We start from the raw sequence: 5,125 nt of genomic DNA on the forward strand, positions 1-5,125 counted from the left end.
TCAGACTCTAAGACAACTTTGATAATTGAAGTTGATTATAATGGCTACTTATTGACATATAATACATTCTCCAGTGATTTCTCTGAATATTGCATCTCATAAGTTCTTCTTTTAACATTCATGCTACTTTTTTGCATTCAGGGAAACATCTCTGTATATAGAACCATCAATTTGGCATAAGCAAAGTAGAAATCTACAAAAAAATATAAAGTGAAAATTGTAGACAACTAAATTGTCTAAGCAATTGCTGAAATTGATATTTCATTTTTCTTTTAATGAATTTATACTTATTTATGAATTAATAAATATTTTAAAACATATATTTTAGGGAATATGTTTATGAATCAGGATAGTATGAAAATGAAATGTAGAGTAATTGTATAGCAATATCTAATTCAAAGCACTGTCAAATTAGAAGTCATTTATGATATTTACCTGGCAGGGGAGATACCATGATCACGAAGGTGGTTTTCCCACGGTGAGGCTTATCCATTGCAGTCCGGATGTGCTGACCCCTGCGATTTTCCCAAATATGGGAAACTCGACTGCATAATTTGTGGTAGTGGGGGACTGAGTTCACGCTCTCTCCTGAAAAAAAAAAAAGAAGTCATTTATGTATTTTATCCAATTTTGGGGTTAAAAAATGGTGGGCCGGGGAGATAGCATGGAGGTAAGGCATTTGCCTTTCATGCAGAAGATAGTGGTTCGAATCCCGGCATCTCTTATGGTCCCCGGAGCCTGCCAGGAGTGATTTCTGAGCATACAGCCAGGAGTAACCCCTGAGCGCTGCGGGGTGTGACCCAAAAACAAACAAACAAAAAAAATGTTGGTAAGAGAAAATTGTATTTAACATCAAAACTAACTTATTTATGTGCTACTCAATGAACTAGGCTCCATTAGTCACATTCGCATTATCATAGAATTGAAGGACATAAGGCACTGTTCAAGGAAAATTATAACCAAAAACTCAGCGTGTTATAAAAGACAAAATTTGTGTGATAAGCACACAAAGTTTGAGGAAAACAGATGGGAGTGTTATCATGGAGAGAACAACCAAATGATTGAAGAGATTTGGGAATTAGACAATTGTCAAAATTTCCAGAAAACTCATATGTACAATTATCTGAAACCTACTGATTTTAAGTTGATGCGAAATTTACTTCCTTTAGCATATAGAAAGGGGTAGTGCCATCAAAGACCACAAAATGAGACATCATCAAAAAAAAAAAAAGCATAATAACAACCTTGAATTTTATATTGGCCCTAATCTTGACTCACTAGAAAAATTTTGACATGAAGGTGACATAAATAGCTATTCTTACAATGACGGCTCATTCAGTAGTGTATTGTCCAGGAGAATTCTCTACAATAATTACAAATTTTATATATATATTGGTTTTTGGGTTACACCCGGCAGTACTCAAGGGTTACTTCTGGCTCTACACTCAGAAATCTCCCCTGGTAGGCTCAGGGGGACCATCTGGGATGCCGGAATTTGAACCACCATCCTTCTGCATGCAATGCAAGCACCCTACCTCCATGCTATCTCTCCGGTCCTTTTATTTCTAAAAGATAAAACAAAACAAAAACAAAAACAAAAAACAAAAAACAAAACAAACACTACTATGGGGCCGAAGTGATAGCGCAGCAGTAGGGTGTTTGCTTTGCATGCATCCAACCTCGGATGAATCTGGGATCTCATATGGCACCCCCAGCCTCCCAGAGCGATTTCTGAGTGCAGGGCCACGAGTAACCCCGGTGCGCTGTAGGGTGTGGGCCCCAAATATAAAAGAAAAAAGTACTACTAGTTACATGTGACCTATGAGAGTGTGAAATGTGACTAAGACCATCAAGAAACTAAATGTGGAGATCAGAACACAGTATCATTGTTAAAGTACCTAGGTTAAAGTATAATTCCTATGTGATCCCTAATGCACCACTTGGTGCGTTCTTAAGGCTCTTACGCACTTGTAGATAACAAAAATATTTCCATCACTAAAGAAATCAAGCAGTATTATATCCTCTAGCCCTTGAGCTGAACCGTCAGACCAGTCGGCTGAGTATATCCAATGGAACTCTCTGGCCCCCTCTGTAACATATGGGAGACATCTCTACTTCTTAACAAAACAATAATCGTTTAGATTTATATCATTTTCATTAGCTTAAATTTAAATAGCTACATGATTAACAGATAATACATTGAACATTACAATGGAAACTTGACTTTTTCTAATGTTACCAATAAGAAGGACTCTATAGGAATTTAGGTTTCTTTGGATGTATACTTTCTTTATTATGTATTTAGCATAAGAATGTAAAGAAGGAGGGTTTGACTAATAATTGCATGTGTTTGATCATTTTCTCTCTTCATTTTGAAAATGTTTCCTTTTCTAAGCTCTCAGCCCTCAAAACATTGATAACAAAGATGAATTTGAGAAATATAATGATGAGTTTAGAACCCAGTCCAAATATTCATATTTACCCATGCATTGGTGGAAAGCAAAGTTATAAATTAATTTAATACAGTTCTAGAATTCACTTAAAAAGGCGATTTTTACCTTACCATCTGCCAAACTCGATGCTTGATGTTGGAGGAATCACGAGCAATTCTATAGTTTAGAGTCAGATTCTAACACAGTGCACAGATAAAAGCTAATATAATGAATATGGAGATTATTATGCTGAGTGAAATGAATCAGAGGGAGAGTAATAAACATAAAATAATCTCACCCACTTGTGGGTTATAAGAAAGATAAAAGATAATATGGTAATATCCAGAGACAGTAGAGGTGAGGATCAGGAGGATCAGTCCATGGTAGGAAGCTTGTCACCAATCTTGAATCAGTACAGTTAGGGTAGAGAAGGGCCCATCATGACAATGAAATTGTCAATGGAATTGATCACTCTGGACAAAAACAGGGTGCTAAAGGGGATAAAGTGATATGCATGATACATGCCCCTCCATTGACAGTAGTAGAAGCCACAGTGTCAAAAATAGGGGAATAAAAGGAAGGGAAAGATAAAAGGAAGAGAGAGACTTAGAGTAATAGTATAATATATTTCAAAAGGCAGGTAAGGGGAAGTGCAGAACGGAAACTGGGGTTATTAGTGGTGGGAAATGCAGTGGTGAAGGGTGGTTTACATTGTCTGACAAACTCAACCATGAAAAAATTTTATAAACACAGTGTTCGAATAAAATAATTATTATTTAAAAGAGCTAATATAATATCTAAATGTCATGGCAAAGAGAACTAAACTTATTTTAGGTCATAAATATGGAAGTACTTAATTCTAATAAGATAGGTTAAGAATGCATTGTGGGGGCAAAGTGATAGCACAGTGGGTAGGGCACTTGCCTTGCATATGGCTGATCTGTTTCCAATCCCCTTTAAGCTATATTGTTCCCCAGCACTGATAGGAATGGCACTTGATAACAGAACCATAAGTAACCCGGAAGCACTGCAGTGTGTGACACAGAAACCAAAAAGAATGGTTTGTTAACTTTGAAACCAAAAATTAAAAGAACATTTACAAAATGCGATAGAAAGAATGAACCTGGTAGATATTATGGAATAATTGAAAAAGAAGAAAATAATATTATTTCTTTGAATGTCTATTAAAGTCATTCAAATATTGGAATTAACTATTTGTGCATATAATCTGTTATGTCCAGAAAGTAGGGTGAGGACCAGGGCGAAAGCTAAGAAGCATTGTGTAAAAATGATTGGGATCTTATGTTTTTAATATTCAATTTGGATCTACTTTAGGAATAGACAACATTGGAAAGCGATGAGTAATGAAGATTATTATATGAACCCAATGCCTAGTATTGCTGGATATGTTGGAAATGTTGAAACTTAAATTTTTATGTTAAAAGGTATATGTAAAGTCGCTAAAAACTCTTAATCCCAGAAATTGTCAATTCTTCTTTAACATCAAGTTGTGGATGTTTTTCCCTTAACTCATAGATTCCTCAAATGATTGAAAGCTATACAGTCTCTCACCATATATGTAGAATATGAACTAGATTAGTCATAGATTAGCCCATTAGATGGACAGGTGTGGATGATAGAGAAAGCAGGTATGATATGGCTGCAGGGTTTGTGGTTAGACTGTGGAAGATGTACTACTAATGAAATAGTGTAGATAGGAAGAGTTGAAATTTTGAAGCATATTAATAGATTTTTAGCCATTTATGCTTTTGGCTACCCTTTATCTTTTCATTATGTGACAGCAGGGTTACTCACCCTCTTGCTAAGCACTCTGCAGCTCTAGGTGACTTTAATCTTTATGTGACAGCTATTATTACCGTACAGTTTTGGGGATAGAACTACGTATTTTTCCTATCTTAGAATACATTCAAGCTTTATGGAAAAAACTGAACACACAGTAGTTTAGTTGTACTCAAAACACTTTATCAAATCTGGCAGAGATGTTTGACTTAGAGATTTTATTTTGCTCCAGGAAAATGTTTGTAAACTAATTCGTAGCCCATGAGTTTAATTTGATATTTTTTGAGAAATGGTAAAGGCAGAATAGAAATTTTTTGTAGGAAAAGGAGAATTCAATGCATATTGAGCTAAATTCATGCTTTAACTAATATAGCTTAACTTTTCCATATCTAAGCAAAATGCTGGAAATTTCTTATTACCTTATTTCATGGAACAAACCTCAATGATGACAGAAAGTTTGCAATGAATTGCTAAATTCTAACTTTTCTCCTTGACCTCATCTCTAGATCACATGCCATGGTCTCTCATGAATATCATGTCCCATTTGAATTTTAGAGCAAGTTACAATGAATTCTTAGTATTGACATCGAAGTATTTAGAACTGAATCTTTTCATGCATAGACAGAAAATATATCTAACCATGGATCCAAATCTGTTAACGTCCACTCAAGTAGGCTAGGAAAGCTGCAAACCAGGCACTTTGCTACAAAACCCATTGTCAATCCTGTTTCATTTTTAACTGCTAAAACTGTATTTTCTAAAATTGTATTTGAGATAAAGTAATATAATAAATTCTGTACTGGAAATGAGGCTTGGTCTACAACATATACTATAAATGCATTCAGTGCTCTGGGGTATGTTCAAAAGTACTGATTAAGCTTAAAAACTAGAGC

At 35.1% G+C, this 5,125-nt stretch overlaps 1 non-coding gene across 1 annotated transcript; it reads left to right on the forward strand.

Annotated features, from left to right (window-relative positions):
- Positions 1 to 427: 427 nt before the first annotated feature.
- LOC125995569 (U1 spliceosomal RNA) lies at positions 428 to 591 on the forward strand. Its single transcript, XR_007491068.1, has one exon. It is a non-coding gene; the product is annotated as a U1 spliceosomal RNA (small nuclear RNA).
- Positions 592 to 5,125: the final 4,534 nt, after the last annotated feature.

The sequence above is a fragment of the Suncus etruscus genome, chromosome 17 (genome assembly GCF_024139225.1).
Source record: "Suncus etruscus isolate mSunEtr1 chromosome 17, mSunEtr1.pri.cur, whole genome shotgun sequence".
NCBI classification, from domain to species: Eukaryota; Metazoa; Chordata; class Mammalia; order Eulipotyphla; family Soricidae; genus Suncus; species Suncus etruscus.